Genomic DNA, 17,663 nt, shown 5'->3' with positions numbered 1-17,663 from the left:
TTTTGAAAAAGTACGAAATATGGTTTTTCAGATCGCAATTTTTATTTTATTTATTTGGATATGGGAAAAATTAAACATAAATGCTTTGTAAACAACAAGATCTCGGCGATTTTAAATTTCAAAAATTAGAAGAACAAAGGAAACGATAGATAGAAGCTTTAGGTAAATGTTGCACCACCCTTCAAAACAGATAATGCCTTTATTTGCGAGAAACATTTTAGCAACAATTTCTTTACTCAAAAACCAAAACTCCATAAATACGCCCTGCCGTCGATTTTCCTTCGTGAAGACAAACAAACTTCAATAAACAATGTTAGACCAGCTGAACAAATTGAAAATTCTACGATTACTGAAAATCCCACTGTAGAGAATCTAATCCTTCCTGTTATGCCCAAGGCCCAAAATGGACACCCAACAAAATCTTCTAGTGTGTTTACAAATACTTGAATGCAAGAAAGTTAGTAGTCTTACTTCAAAAGGTAGAAACATTTATTATATGGACCGATATCAGCGAAAAACAATTTCAAAATTAAAAAGTCTTTTGCACGATTTTAAAATTATCTCCAGAAATTTTAAAAGTTAACGCAAAATCAAATTATTGAACTAGATTTACCCTTCAATTCCGTTTCACTCGTCTTTTAAACTAGCCCACTCATGCCCAAAAAAATCCTAATTTACACACAAACTCGTTTAATGAACTACTAATTTGTTGTAAATGTTAGAATTTGTATTAAAATGTTCAATACTTAATTAGTCGTTTTTATTTTTTTTAAATAAGTATCAATTTAAATTAAATTGAAAAAAAATAGGCAACTAGGTATACAAAAACTAGTCAGATATGCAACTTGTTATTCATTAGTTTGGCCTAACTAAGGTACTATATCTTTATCATTTTGTTACATAATGACAGTATGTAGTTATAATATAGTTTGAAAGTTTGTATTTTTTTTTTATTGTTACCATTCTCTTTGTGTATGTATTTTTTTTAGGTTGCTCATTCAACACTAATCACATTTTAATCAATGTTGTGTTACATATAATTATTTAATATTTTATTTTAACGTAAAATATTATTATATTTTTATGTACATACAATGTTGATTGTGATTAGTGTTGACTAGGCGACTGCAATTCCTTGGAAAAAAAATATATCATTTGAATATCCCGCGCATTTTTCTCGGATGTTTTACGTTAAAGAAATCTGTATTTCTGAGACCTTTTAGTGGCTGTGTAAACCCATACCTTCAACAGATGGCGCTACAAAATGTGTTTCTCCATAGATAACACAGTAAACCTATAGAATGCAAACTCCTATGCATTTTATCGGTTTTTTTGGAAACGCACCCACCACAAGCCGTCAGGGGACGCTGCCGTTTTATAAAAATCAAGGCCGTCTGAATCAAAAAGCTACGCTTATAAGGCCGTTTCAATTTTCGATTTTTCCATATAAACTTTGTTTCTGTGACATTTCGGACGGCAGAATAAGGTACTATATCTTTAGAAGGTAGCGCCATTCCGTTCCACAATTTTTCACCTCGAAATTAAAAGAGATGGCATTATCGAAAAATCCCGTGAGTGTGACAAAGATAGAAGTATACACAATTTTACGGGATGTTTGTATCGAGTCAAACAGATTCTATCTTTGTCACACTCACAGGATTTATCGATAATTCCATCTCTTTTAATTTCGAGGCGAAAAATTGTGAAGCGGAATGGCGCTACCTTCTAAAGATATAGTACCTTAGGCCTAACGCTCGGGCAGCGCCACTTGAGCGTGTCCCCGAAAATGTAATCCCTCTTGACAGTCTTACTATAGTTTAATTGTCTGTGGTAAAAATTCCATTAAAGGAACCATTAAACAAGCTAGGAGACTCTTATGAAAAGGCAAAAGAACGTTTTTTATCACTAGAAAACAAACTTCAAGCAAACCCTGAGTTGAAAGGGAAATATTTAGAGTTTCTTGAAGAGTACGAAATATTGGGTCACATGAATTTATGTAATGCAAATCATTCTAGTGTAACATATTACATGGCACATCACGGTGTTTTGAAAGAAGATAGTTTGACAACCAAACTAAGAGTCGTATTCGACGCATCAGCACCTACGACTTCGGGATATTCTTTCAACGACCTACGAAGAGTTAGTCCTACTCTTCAAAATGATATCTTTTTAATATTACTTCGCTTCAGACAATATACATATGGATTATCAAGCGACGTTCAAATGATGTATCGAATGGTATGGGTTGATCCAAGTTAACATTTGTTACAACGAATTCTTTGGAGAGCAGATCCGTCTAAACCAATACAAATTTATGAATGAAAACCAGTGACGTATGGTGGGTACTACATCGGCACCATATTTAGCCATTAGATGTATGCGTGAAATTGCAAATCAAATAGAAAATGAACAACCCAACATCGCCTAAATTATCAGAAATTGCTTTTATATAGATGATTATTTAGGAGGAGCTGATGACATAGAATCTGCACAACAAATATGTAAGAATCTTACAAATGCATTGAAAACAAGGGGATTAATTCTGAAAAAATGGGTCTCAAATGATCCAACAACATTAAAGGAATTAGACCCAAATCTTTTAACCTCAAACATGACTAATTTAGGCTCAGATGCAAATACAAAAACGTTAGGTATTCTTTGGTCACAACAAGAGGATGTTATCAAATATAAAGTGTCAAAGGCACCATCAACAACCAGATGGACTAAAGGTCAATATTGTCTTGTATAGCTCAAATTTACGATCCGCTTCGATTATTGAGCCCATGTATCATACAAGCTAAGAAAATGTTACAAAAAATTTGGTTAGAAATCCTAACATGGGACGAATCTCTACCTAGTAATATCTTCACTGAATGGAGAAAGTTTCACAGCGAACTCAAATGTTTACAAGAACTTTCTATACCAAGACATGTTTTAATTAATAGTCCAACAAGATTAGAACTTCATGGATTTTCGGATGCATGTTTAACTTCTTATGGAGCTTGTATTTATATAAGATCTGTCAAGGATGGACAGCCTAGTTGTACGTCTCTTGTGTGCAAAATCAAAGATTTCACCCTTGAAAGGAATGACGATTCTGAGACTTGAATTACAAGCAGCTTTGATGTTAGCTAAATTAGTAACAAAGGTTCGTACAGCTTTAACTATTAAAATTGATACAACAATTCTATGGAGTGATTCTATCGTGTGTTCCAATAAAAACTCACTCGCAGTATGCCATGACTATAGAGATAGATAGACTGGTCATGTCGATTTTAGTATCATGGAAGTAGTTCATTTGTTACTTACAAATTTTCATCATATTGTGAGTTGTGACAGATAACCTATAAATTTACTTTAGTAGTTCATTTCACATCTGGTACTCAGACATACTTCATTTTTGTCATGGCTTGCTGCGAGTGAGTTTTTTGTAAAACACACGATACTATTGCATAATGTTGGAAACATAGCGTAAGCAAATTTTAGAAAACGATGCGATGTGAAGATGAGACGTTTGAGGTTATGTCTCGGTGCGTGTCATAGAAATAATAACCTATAGGCTATAGGGCAGTCCAACGAACTGTCAAAGTAAAATCAATATGGCCGCTGGGAGGCTGACGGATCATGTGTTTATATACAGGCCGGTTAAAAAACTCAAAAAATAAACGTTTGTACTGCTGAAATATGCCTCATTTCTGTTGTGTGGTAAATTGTGATAGTAGAAGTAACCGCGATAATGTCTAATTTTATCGCATGCCATCAATTTTGCACTTTAAACATAAAGTAAAGCTAAATGAACTTTCCGCTCTTAGACGACAAAAATGAATAAACGCTATCAGACGTAAAGATTTCAGTGAAGAAATGGTAAAAAATGCCCATGTGTGTTCTAAACATTTTATATCAGGTAATTTGTATTGGTATTATATAGACATAAGGACTTCAATTGAATATCTCGTAGGAAAGCCGGCATCATCTCGGCATAAAATCCACACTAGAAGTGGGCGTTCATTCATTCTTCGTGAAAGTATATAAAACAAAAACAATAAATGAGCGGCATAACATGAAATAAGAACAAAAAACTTACACGTCCTACGACAGAGTACGACTACCATGTTGTCATTAATTTTTATTGCACCACAATTATGCACAAATCCAGCTTCAAAACTTTTAAAAGCGTTTAAACTTTTGTAGGTATGCTTTCATTTGACAGCTGTCCATGTTTGTTACAGGTGGAAAAGCCTCTGGTTTGTACGTTTAGTTCTGAATCTTTCACAGAAAATGGAACGATACCCTTTACTTTTGAAATTTTCTGTTGGTATCGTTCAGCAACATCAGGGTGTTCAACCATAACTGACTTAAAATAGTCACTCATTGTGTGGTTGAGAGAAAATACCAAAATCCCACGAAATCTATCTGTAATAATACTGGGACTTATTTACTAAAGCCAAATAAACCTGGCTACTACATCTTAATCAATAAGTAAACCTTGCTACTTACAGTAATAAATATTCAGAAAATGCATAATTTCAAGAGAAATTGTACCGATCACGTACTTCTGTCGAATGTCGGAAAAGATCCAAGAAATAACTGAATCCACACAAAATCTATCTGTAATAATATTGGTACTTATTTACTAAAGCTATATAAACCTTGCTACTTACATTAAATGCTCAGAAAAAAGCACAATTTTTTAAAAACTCGCTCCACACCGTTCGGTTCTATGTAAACAAATGAAACAGGACAATGTTTGCCTCCCAGCGGCCATTTTTAAAGTGCGTAGCATATAGTCTTGGACTGCCCTATGGAACGAGCGTTGCGAACTGCTCTTGTTGGCATCGTAAGTTATACTCTATTTTTATCTTGGTGAGTGGTCTTAGGGAAATTTTCAGCCGTCAAGTTGAATTTAGGGATTTTTGAAAGTTTCCATGGAAAAGTGCGTTGGTATTTGTTAAAAAATATTCAAATATTACAATTACGTACAGTTGCGGCCGTTGAAATCTCAGACAGGAAAGATTTAAACACTCTGTATAAATTCCGAAATTTGATTAGCGTAAACAGGATTTTCATGAAGGATTATAAAGTCAGTGTCAGTATTTGATATATTAGGTCAGAATCGTGCGTAACTTTTGAAATGCCGGAATTATCTGATTTGCAAAAATGTGTTTGACTGAGGGACGGTGTGACTATAAGAGCCATTGCGAGAGAAATTAATGAGGATAATGTTTGAGTGACATTTTGAGAAACGTCACTTTCAATACCATTTACAAAGCTAAAAGTTTGGCGTTGTCAAAGTGTCTGAGTTTTCAACGGCCGCAACTGTACTTACAGAGACGCCGCAAAGTCTTTCTATTTGTTATTTTCCAAGTTAAATTCCTCATGATTCACATGCTCCGAGACATAACGCCAAACGTCTCCACATCGCATCGTTCTCTAAAATTTTAATAACTTGGGAATTTCAAAATGTTCTATACCGGCCACACACTTTCCGGTAAAATTAGGTCCGGTTTAAGAATCCGGTTAATTTTTCAAACCCAAACTTCTTTATAATAAGTTTGTTCCTACAGAAATCCGAAACTATCCGCAACTGTCAGGATTCTGCGCAGTGAAGTTTTGAGCGTTCCAACAGCTTCCAGCACAAATCCATGAATTAAAAATCCCTTGTTCCAACAAAACTTCAACCTAGTTCATAACTAGTCGAAAAAGTTTCTGACATCCCGAAATTTTGTATCCGATGCATGCGCATTCTTGTGTGTGAGTGAGACATACGCGTATGTACGTTCCCCAACCTTTCCCTTGCCTTTATCTTGTCAAAATACTCAAAATATAACCTCAATCATCTCAATATTTTGATTGCTGTCTTGTGGTTGTGTTGTGCGAATATTGTGGTTGTTGGAATAAAGATATGTAGGTTACGTTTTGGACACGTTTTCTAAAACCTACAAATGAAAATTGAAATACCTACTGAAAACCAAAAAAGAACCGCGAATATCCGTTCCGTGATCGACTGTGTTCGGTCTACCTCGGTAGTTTGCTGTTCCATCGGAAAATCCCGAACGAGTTTGCAAATTTGTCAAATTTGGCGCACGCGCATCAGTAAAGTTGGAAACTTGTCAGAAATTAATTTGGAATATTGTGTAGGAACATACTTAATATTGCCCTGCGCGTGACGAGAATAATGTTCAGTTGGATTGACCGACGACGGACGCCGATAATCTTCAGACCGGGAACGGTTAAATATGTCAACCCGAGTTTACGACCTCCAGGTAGTTGAGAAGTATAGTGGACTGCCTAATAACCGAATTTTACGCGTTTTGTTGAGGCTTTTGTTTATTTTTTTGCTTCCAATCTAATTTGTTTTTCCAAAAACTGAGACAGTAGCCCCATGAGATACGTTCTTCTGAATCCAATGCACTTTTTAAATAGTCTCTAAATGAAAAATTGACCAAAAATAGCTAGAATTACTGAAAAACGTTATTAATTTTTTTATAAAGAATGAAGCGATTTTTCAAAAAACTGAGACAGTAGCTCGGTGAGATACGTTAATGTTTAACAAAAAATATAGTCACCATAGCTTCAAAGATAAAACTGTGGAAAAATAATTAGAATCCGTTGAGCGCGCTTTACCATTGCTTGGCCAACCACTAGGCAACAGCCTTAAGGCTCGCGTTGATATGAATATGAATGTATACCAAATACGCGTAAGGCAAATGTATTCTAAATTAATTTTATTTAAAAATCTGTAGAATTACCTCGTTACTCCTAATTTCGTAAATTTAAAGCGTCAATTTTATTATTAATAAACTATTGTTCTACTTTTAAAAAAGGTTTAAAATATAATAATCATATATTAGGGGTAGTAGTTTATTAGTCTTCTTAAACTACAGGAATAAATGTATTTTTAGAATTTGCGTCTATAATAGGTCTATTATTGTATTCAATTTGGAGTCGTTTATGACCTATTAAAGCACTCGTCGGTTAATAGACCTCTAAGAAAATTGTTATCAATATTTCAGTGTATTATTGTCATTTACACCAAAAAACTTCCAATATTAACGTTCGAACTCTACTTTTTAATATCTGTTGTAGATTTAGTTGCATCCGTTACCTTGAATTACCAATTAATACAAAATTTCCTAGAATTTGAAAATTTAATTTTTAATTTAAAAATTAAAACAAGGGTGCAAACTCTAAAAAATAACATAAAAAAGTCGTTTTATAAGGGCATTGGCGCACTCATCCCATAGAGAAAACTCCCCTGCGGGTCCTTTTCTACACCTGGGACCTGCGCCAAATAAACCCTTATAAAACTTGTTCTTTAATATACTATTTCATTATACCTAAATCATAATCCCTGTTTTTGATACTAAAATGCGTGCGAAACGTGCGAAAAAGAGCCTTTAAAACACTAAAGCTTTAAGGGTTGCTTAGGTAACAACAAATTCACCTACATTTTGAACAATGATAAATAGACATTTATAGAAAACTAGCTTTTACCCGCGGCTTTGCCCGCAAATTTCAGAATGTTTTAAAATTATGTTTCTACTTTCATGTATTGTGATAAACGCAGTAATTTCAATATGAAGTTTGTCTTTTTACGAAGAATAATTAAAATTTTACTGTAGACTACTTTTTTCTTCGACTATATAAACAAAAAGATCAATACGATAAGAAACTAACACTATGAGCACTTACCAATTCATGAAAATACGCCAACGTAACACTTTTATTTTCAGTTGTAACCTTATTTAGATCCTCCTATTGTTTGATTGTCTCGTTTGATTTCAGATACCTGCCTTTTGATTTTTCCGGTATTAAGCTATTTGAAGCTTGTTCTGCTTCATTTAAGACATCTTCCGGTAAAACACAATCATTCAAACACATTTTGCAAAATTGCTACTTTTATAAACAACCCAATGTAACTATGACACCTGAACATATCATGCAAACGCGATTTCCAACTCAAAAAAACTTTGTTTTGTGCTTAACATGCTTAAAAATGATAAAAGGGGTTGCTTTTTGTGGGTGTCAAGCGGCGAAGGTGACGATATACTCGGAGGATGAAATAGGGGTGAAGCGGCGAAGGTGAGGGTATTTCCAACTCGAAAAAACTCTCTTTTTTTCTTAACAGGGTTGAAAATGGTAGTAGGGGTTGGTTTTTGTAAAATTAAAGTAGACAGTAAATTTCTCATTGTTTTGAAGATCAAGTGTACAAAATTTCATCAAGATCGGAGTAAAACTGTAGATTTGCATACAAAATAAAGAAACAGACATTCAGTTTTATATATATACTGGGTGCCCCAAAATTCGCGGAACAACTCAATGAGGCAATGTCAATTCATGTTAGAAAATAACGAGAAAAATAATTAAAAAATTCTATACCTCTTAGATTTGAAGATATGGGGGCCCAAAAGGTGCAGCTTTGATCTCATTTATTTTAAATAATAAAAAGATTTTGACTATTTGTCTTTTACTAGCCAGTGGCCTAATAATTTTGAACGATTGTGATCAGGTTTGCAATTATTTTCTTCATTATTTCCAAGTAGTAATTTTATGTTCGTTTTACCTCAAATAGTGTACGGCAACACGGCTTTGATTTTTCCCTCTCATTTCCAAGGATACAACAAAAATGAAATATTTGCAGACTGTTGGGATGCATAGAATGTTTTTAAATGTTGCCACATTTAGTGTAACGAATAGGTCCATATCTTCTACAAAAAAGCAGATTGATTTTTTTAAACATTTTTGCCTGATCTCTTAATGACTACTTAACAACGTAGTACTACGTTGTTCCGCGAATTTTGGGGCACCCAGTAGATTTATAATAGCAACAAAACAACAACATTAACCATTTCTATATCTACGATTAATGACACAGATTTGTTCAGAAAAGGTATTTCAATTTACTTTTTTTGTTATAATTTTGAAATTGTAGTGCATGTATAATAAAAAATAGCGTATGATACACGTTTATAAGGGCCTTTAAAGCACTTGCGACGTTAAAAGCACCCCGCTACGCGTCGTGCTCTTAAACTCGTCGTGCGTGCTTTAAAGGCTTCCTTATAAACTTGCATCATAATATACTATTAAAGGTTACAGTGTTTACAACATCAAGTTCGTGAAATATACGTACGAAACCGAATCAACTAAATAATTTAATACATATAATAAATATGTTTAAGGAAATTTTTTCGCTGTTTTTTTTTGTGGAGGCACTGCCTCCCTTGCCTCCCCTGACAAGGCGCCACTGCTTGAATCACCACAGGTTAGATCTCGACATATCATCGCAAAAGACATACGGATTCAAATTCATGGATCGCTCGATTTTATTGAGGAATTAACCCCGTCTAAGTTATGCAGCCTGTAAAACAAGTGCCGTATGAAGTTGCATATATTTTTTAAATTTCCAATTGGGAATATACAAAACTGCGGGTCGCTTGAAGCAGACATGACATAACCTTTTCTTTAGTGTTATTGTTGTGCCAGCGAGCCGGTGTTTTTCGGATGGAAGTGATCGGACCATTGTGCACGTGTTTGTGGTTTAAACAATAAATTCAGGTGCAAGGAGTGAGAAATTGTATAAAATTAACCGTGCTGTGCAAAACTGTTTGGAGGGATCTAATAATGATTAAGAATTAATAAGGTTTGTTCGGTATTTTGGATGGCAAATAACCTCGAACAATGCAGATAGATTGCGAAGATCTTTGGTAAGTACCTACTAAACTTTTATCAGGTATAGTTGAAGATATGTTTAACAAAATAGCTGTTAGTCCAGTAATAAACAACTCTGAGGCGATGATATGAGCCTGAGACAGAATACAATAATAATGATTAATGGTGGATTTATGCACAGGAATTTAACACTTAATATTTAAAATTTAATTTAATATTTAATACTAACATTTAGTATTAAGAGGGGCCTGTCTAACTTGGCGGTAAAGTAAAAATGGGCATAGATTTGTAGACGTTTCGCTTGCGAATTTCAGAGACCTAACGTTATGTGGTTTATTGTCACAATTGTTGTTAGGACAACATTCAAAGAAAGCAATGAAACAGTTTTTATTTTTCACTTTATATAGTACAGAGTGATCAACAAGAAACCAAATCAAGAGTGCTACCTCATCTTTTGTTTTATCGAAACGTATTTCCATCATGAATCAGCCGCTTTTATTTACTTGCTGTGCAACTCGTTTTGTTGGTTGCCTACCTCTCAAAAATCTATTATTAATTGCCTTTATAAATTTTTTGTAATTCATGAATAATAGATTTAAAAGCAAGTTATAATTAATTATTATTTATTATTGATTAAGGAAAAAACACACAGTTACACAAAATTCCTTCATAAGGCACAATCTTGAGTTACAAAATTTTAAAAATAATTATTTTTCACAATTCTTTGTTTTGTTGTTTTCTGTAAGTGTAAAAGTTATTATTCTCTAATTTTTGGGTAATTGAGAACTTACTCGTATTTTTCTAGCAGTGTTTAAAACATTTAAATTACTCCAAGGTCAAAAAATAAGTTTTCACAAAAACTGCTCAAAATGTTCTCCATTGTGGTCCAGACAGAATCAAACTTGCCTCTCATAATTTCAAAAACCCTTATGAAGCTGTCAATTTGTTTAAGGTAATGTGTGGGTTTTATTTCTTGCAACACACAAAGGGAAACAAATTAATATCCTTCTTAAAAATTTTCTGATAAGTGCCATAACACAATTTAACTTGCTGTCTTAAACGCCTTACGAAAGTTGAGGGATGTTCCTTGATAATTTGTCGAACATTTTGCACCGTTTCTAAAATTTGAACTAAGGACTGACCTGACTTCTTCTTAATGATGGATTATGATGTGTTAAAATTAGGCACTATAATTTTAAGACATTGATAAACTTGTTGATAACCAATACCATCAGGTTCAGACATCTGGCTTGAAATTCTTCGGTGTAAGGGGGTACAAAGTAAAGCCAGTTTTAATTTTCTTGTTTCACCCTCTTTCGAAAATAATCTAATAAAAATGCCTTCTCTTTAATGGTAAAACCCATTTTACAACTTATTCTGGGATAATTATTGCTTACAACTTCAATAAACGTCTGTAAACTTTGCCGAAATCGAAGATTTGTTTTCTAGGTTAAATCACTTAAATTGTCAACAACAACAACCTTGAATTTTGAAATGTGACATTTCAACGAAGCATCTCCGTACCAGTGGCGTCGCGTTTGGCAATAAAGATGATAATTTACTTACTCTTACAAATGTAAAATGTTGCTCTTGTTAATCTTATAAATTGTTTCCCTTATCTTATAATAATAATAATAAAATGCACAATTATAATTCCAACGTCTAAAATTCATAAGGTATCATTTTTTATTAAATAGCGTTTGAGACCATAAATTGTCTACGCCCATGTTTTCACCGATTATGTGCATATGATTTTGCTACGACGTGACCGATAATTTGCAACGCTTGCTCTGATTTGGATTCTTGTTGATCACTCTGTATAATTGCATGATAACTCCTAAGATACGAAATACGTAAACATGTCCATAACAACCGGGGAATAATAGGTGCGTTTTATGACATTTCGCACAAAACGATTTGCTGGTAACAGGATAGCCATTTGACAGATCGTAATGTATCTATAGGAAATTAATGTTTTATTATTTATTTTGAAGACAGCAAATTAATTTTTTTACAACATTCGACATCAACATATTGAATTAATTTGAAAAATAACAATGTAGTTAGGTTACACAATTATGTAAAATTTTATAAAATATTAAATATTTCTTCTAATTTGTCATTGCTTGAATCTTCTGTTGTGCCAAGGACTGACTGACTTACCCCGTTGTACTGCAATGCTTATTCTTTGGCTCAAATAAGAAGTTGATCTTGATTCATTTGTAATCTTCTGTATTTTCTGACCAATCTCATTAATTATTTTTTTTGCTTCATCACCCCAAGGACCCAAAGGAAATTATATTTATTTGAGGTTGCGATCATAATTATGGATCAACAAAAAATATCGCTGATATTAATATTAAAACAGTTTTTTAATTCAGTGCACCAGCACGAATTAAATTATTGCGCAAATAACGTAGAACTAACGGAAGATATTTTGCATCAAATAATTGTTTAGTAAGTATTCAAATAAAAACAAAGATAAAATATTGAAATAAAAAAGAGTAATGACCATGTAGTGAAAATGCAAAATTATTATGAAGAGTATGTTCCCCATCAAAATTCCAGCATGTTTAAATCGCATTTTAGAGTGTCCCCAACACAATTTGAATTTATTTTAAATAGAATTGCTCTAAATGCTACATTTACCAAGAAGAATCCACAATTACATGGAGGACGACACCAAATTTGTGCTGAGAAAGCGCTTTTAATTACATTATGGACTTTGGCAACGCCAGAGTCTTACAGAGAAGTGGGCGATCGTTTCAACGTCTCAAAATTGTCAGTTTTCACTTCCATCAACATAGTAATATCGGTAATATTACAAAATTTGTGCCCCCATTTTATTACCTGGCCGAATGATGCCGAGAAAGAAATTATTGCTGTACGCTTTTCTAAATATGGATTACCAAATGTCATTGGCGCAATTGATGGTAGCCATATTCCTATAAAAAAACCTGAAGAAAATGAAAATGATTATTATAATCGAAAAAAGTATCATTCCCTTGTATTGCAAGCAATCTGTACTCCAAATTTGATGTTTATCGACTGCGACGTGCGTTGGCCCGGAAGCGTGCATGATGGAAGAGTCTTTAGAACTTCAGACATACAGTGCATTTTTTTTAACTGTTGTCATAGGGAATTGCATGGTAAAACTTGTACCCCCTGTTAACTTTTGTTCTGATGAAAATATTCAAACTATTTTTGGAACAAAGTTGGAAGATTTTTTAAACTATCGAATACATTACAATTCAATATCCTAAACTGTCGAAAAAGTTGTAAAAAAATATTTCTAGCGCGCCGGAATAATAGTACGTCGAGCGGCGGCCAGAATAGCGTCCCTGTCGGTTCAACTAGTACCTGAGACCTGACCATCTCCACTTTTGACTTTTGTTTAAAGTATTTTTATCTTCCTAAGGAATTTTGGCTTAAGTCATAAATAAACCGAACAAAGACCCTACTTAAAGAAATTTATTGTGATATTGTATCTGTCAGTCACTAGCCGGCCTCGGAGAAAAAAATTACCTGGGGTAGTACTCAAAATATTTGTCGGAGACCCTCTAGTGATTGACAGGCACAATATGACAATAAATTTCTTTAAGTAGGGTCTTTGTTCGGTTTATTTAGGGTTTAAGTCAGAATTCCTTAGGAAGTTACAAGCACTTTACTTTCATTTAAAAAATAAATAGCGAGATCTCCTGCAGGCTATGATTAAAATAAATAATAAATTAAAATATAAAACCTAATTTTTGTTCCCATATCGCCTACTACGTTTTTTGTCAAATTATTTACGTTCATTAATTTCAACTTTGAAGAGTAAAATTTGTAAAATAAAACTGCTTGTCCTTCGTTGTTCAAACAGTATGCATTACATAGTCTTATTAATGATTTATTACAAAAATAAAAAATTGCACCAAATCTGCAGTGGATCATAATCAATTCCCTACGGCAACAGTTAAAAAAAAAAACACATAAGAGGTCAACCATAAACTGTGGAGGAATTAAGGGCAAGAATAACACGCGAAGAAATGTTCAAGATCGCTTGGGACATTGTCTAGCAGTCGAAGGAAAACACTTTGAACATTTCCTTTAATAATTCCTGTTAATTTGTTGAGTTATTTGTGCGTTAACGTTTTGTTTTTTTTTTAATAAATAAATGTTTACATGGTCTGCCTTCCAAAAGCTAATTTAATCATAGCCTCCGGGAGATCTCGCTATTTTTTAAATGAAAGTGACAAAAGTCAAAAGTGGAGATGGTCAGGTGCTGGTTGAGCCGACAGGGACGCTATTTTGGCGACCGCTCGACGTACTATTGTTCCGGCGCGCTAGAATAGTTATTTATGCATTAAGAGCATAATTTTGCATTTTGCTGCTCGTATCGTCATATTGATGCCAGAGGCGCTAGCCGAGGGCATTAAGACGATAAGAGCAGCAAAATGCAATTTATGCTCGTAATGCATACAAAATTTTATGCGCTGCCCTCAAAAACTGAAAAAACCAACACAAAAATTTCCTTGGTATTAATTTAAACAAAGTAGCCAAAGATTGATAATTTTTCCAAACTACCGTAACTACGAAATTTTGTAAACAAGTGGCAGACATTTGCTTTTGTGTGCAAAAGATTTTTCAATTTAGCTGAAAATGGTAAGAAGACTACACAGTACACTGAAGATGTTTGTCTCGCTTACTTTTTTGAAAAATCCAACAACTACGTTTGAGTTTGTGGAGTTTTTACTCTAGGTTAAGAAGCACCTTGCTAGTAAGAAATGGAATAGACATCAGCAAATACTTAAAACTTCAAGCATATTTAAAGCGACAATGTGATACTTACAAACCTAAAAAGTCAAAAGTCCTTTCAAAAAGCGAAATTGACAAATTTATTACGGAAGCACCAGATGATACGTATTTAATGATCAAGGTAAATTACTTTGTTGCTTTTATATTTCAATAGTTAATTTGTAATTATTCTAGGTTGCTGTAATCGTAGGAATTGCCGGTGCTTGCAGATCGCAAGAGTTGTGCTTTTTAACAACAAAAGAAATTGAGGATTTGGGCTCTGCGATACTGATAAGACTAACTGAAACGAAAACAAAAGTATCAAGACGGTTTACTATAATACAAAATGAGCAAAATTTCTTAGGACTTTTCCGCAAGTACTTTGTTTTGCGGCCTCCACATACTAAACATAATCGATTCTTCATTTTTTACAAAAATGGGAAATGTTCCACGCAACCCGTAGGCAGAAATACGTTTGGAAACATTCCATCAAAAGTAGCAACATATTTGAACCTTCCCGACCCCAAATCTTATACCGGACATTGTTTGCGTCGCAGTTCCGCTACTTTACTTGCAGATTCTGGTGGAGATATTACAGACTTAAAACGTCACGGAGGTTGGCGTTCTGGTACAATCGCAGAAGGATATATAGAAGATAATATTCAAAACAAGCTCAAGATAGCCGAAACGTCAACATGAAAAAACAGTAGTCCCATCAACATCCAGTGCTTTTTCAAATGACTACACTGAAGAACCGGAGGATAAGAAAAGTAAAGGAGTTTCCATTCTTCAGACAAATGCGGAGCTGAACATTCAAAATCGACAGAATCAAATACACTTCGCCGCAAAATTAACGCATACTGTTTAAAAACTTAAAAAAAGCCTGTAAATTTTAATTTTAAATGATGTATTATGAAAAATGAAGTTACGTTATAATAGTAAAGCATTTATTTTGTAATTTTTAATTAAATAAACAGAAATATACAGGGTATTTTGAAGCTTAACAAAATCAAATTCGAAAAAAAAACAATTTAATAACGCGTGTTTCATCCTCTTGCATTAATAACTGCTTCACATCGTCTACCCATACTCGATATCAACGTTCTAATGTCATTTTGATCGATAGTATTCCAAATTTCTGTAAGGTGGTTTCCAAGATCACCAAAACTTAATGCAGGTGGATACAAGGTTTTTAGGCTTCTCCCTTATTGTCCCATAAATGTTCAATGGGATTCAAATCCGCGCTGCGAGCTGGCCAATTCATAGTGACAATTATAACTTCCTGAAAGTACTGTCTCACTATCTGAGCTGTGTGAGGCCTGGCATTATCATTCATCAATATGGAATTTTCGCCGATGTAAGGTGCGTAAGGTACAACATGAGGTTCCAAAATGGTTGTTACGTATCTGTCTGCTGTTAACCTTCCCTGGTTTACAATTACTAGCTCCGTAGGGCCTTCTAAAGATATCCCACCCCAAACCATAATTGAGCCTCCACCATAACTGACGGCCTGAGCAATGTTACATTGAACGTAAGGTTCCCCTGGTCGTCTATAAACCCTCATACGCCTGTCATTGGAAAATCTACAAAACCTAGACTCGTTCGTAAACAGCACTCTAGCCCAATCAGCTTCTTGCCAGTTTAAATGTGCATGAGCAAATTCTAAACGATGTTCTGCCGTTAAAAGTGGACCAGTAGCAGGAACGTAGGGTAGTAGCTGATGTTCTGCTAACCTTCTCCTAATTGTGTCTTGGCTGATCAGAGCGTTATACCTCAAAGAAAAGGCTTCTTGAAGGCTAGTACTTGTTACAAACCTCTGTCTTAACGTCTGTAATCTTAAAAATCTGTCTTGATTAGCCGTTGTCATTCGTTTTCGCCCCTTCCCGGTTCGTCTTTTGTTGATTCCAGTTTCTAGGTACCGATTTATGACTCTTGAAATGGTTGATTGCATCACACCAAAACGTTCTGCAATACTTTGCTGCGTTCTTCCTTTTTCGGAAAGTGCTACAGCCACTGCACATTCTTCCGGTGAAAGATTTCTTGAATGTCGTTGATTACAATTCATTTTATTATAAAATATGACAGAAACAATGTCTACCTGGTTAATAAATATGTAGCAAAATTCTTCGATACCCATGAGCAAAAAGTGCAACACTTTGGTTTTTTTAGAATTTAACAAAAACTAATCAATGGTTTTTAATGAATATCGCACAAAAACATGAAGATAATCTGAATGAACATTTTTGGTTTCCAACTAGCAGTGAAAAAATTTGTAAAATGGAATACGATTAATTTTTTAAATTATGCGTTAATTTTGCGGCGAAGTGTATTTTCAGAAAAAATCAATTTACCTTCGATTGTAATTAATAGTTGTAACAATGCTAAAGTAGAAGTAAATTTTTCGTTTAATTAAATTGTTACTTTATTAAGAAATACGCAATTTCATGTAATAGAATTTTCTTTAGAGCATAAAAATTACGCCAATGCTTTAGAGCAATAAATTACCCTTTTATGCACTCTAATGAGGTAAATAAAACGGCCAAAATTGCTTGGCAGCGCATAAAATATTTTTTTCACAACTTTTTCGACAGTTTAGGATATTGAATTGTAATCTATCCGATAGTTTAAAAAATCTTCCAACTTTGTTGCAAAAATGGTTTGAATATTTTCATCAGAACAAAAGTTAACAGGGGGTATAAGTTTCACCATGCAATTCCCTATGGCAACAGTTAAAAAAAATGCACTGTATATGAAATTGGACAAAATTTATGTGAACCAAATTATTACATAATAGGAGACGCTGCATATCCCTGCAAGTCCTGGGTTATGACACCATTTCGTAATAATGGACATCTAACACCTGCAGAAGTCTATTACAATACTCAGTTGTCAAAAACCAGGGTTGTTGTAGAAAACGCTTTTGCATTGTTAAAGGGTCGCTTTCGCCGATTAAAATACATGTTAGAAACACATTGCTGATTATACCAAAACAATAGTTGCATGTTGTGTTCTACATAACATTTGTATACTGCAACATGAAGATGATTTGCAATCATTTATTGATGAGGGGGAGGACCCTAGAGACATACATATGATTCCTAACAACAATGCAATGGACAACACGGGAAATCTAGTTAGAAATAATTTAGTAAATTTACTGTGGAACCAAAGATTTGGTTAAAATAATTAGTTGAAATTTTTTTATGTATTACTTAGGG

General features: G+C 33.9%; 1 long non-coding RNA gene across 1 annotated transcript; it reads right to left on the bottom strand.

Annotated features, from left to right (window-relative positions):
• Window positions 1–10,275: 10,275 nt before the first annotated feature.
• On the bottom strand, window positions 10,276–11,469 carry LOC138128617 (uncharacterized). Its single transcript, XR_011158807.1, has 2 exons — window positions 10,461–11,469; window positions 10,276–10,408 (listed from the first exon to the last, which is right to left on the bottom strand). It is a non-coding gene; the product is annotated as an uncharacterized lncRNA (long non-coding RNA).
• Between the last annotated feature and the right edge of the window lie 6,194 nt (window positions 11,470–17,663).

This window comes from Tenebrio molitor, chromosome 4 (assembly GCF_963966145.1).
Source record: "Tenebrio molitor chromosome 4, icTenMoli1.1, whole genome shotgun sequence".
Taxonomy (NCBI): Eukaryota; Metazoa; Arthropoda; class Insecta; order Coleoptera; family Tenebrionidae; genus Tenebrio; species Tenebrio molitor.
The sequence above is the reverse complement of the archived record's forward strand: the minus strand, read 5'-3'. Positions and strand labels throughout refer to the sequence as shown.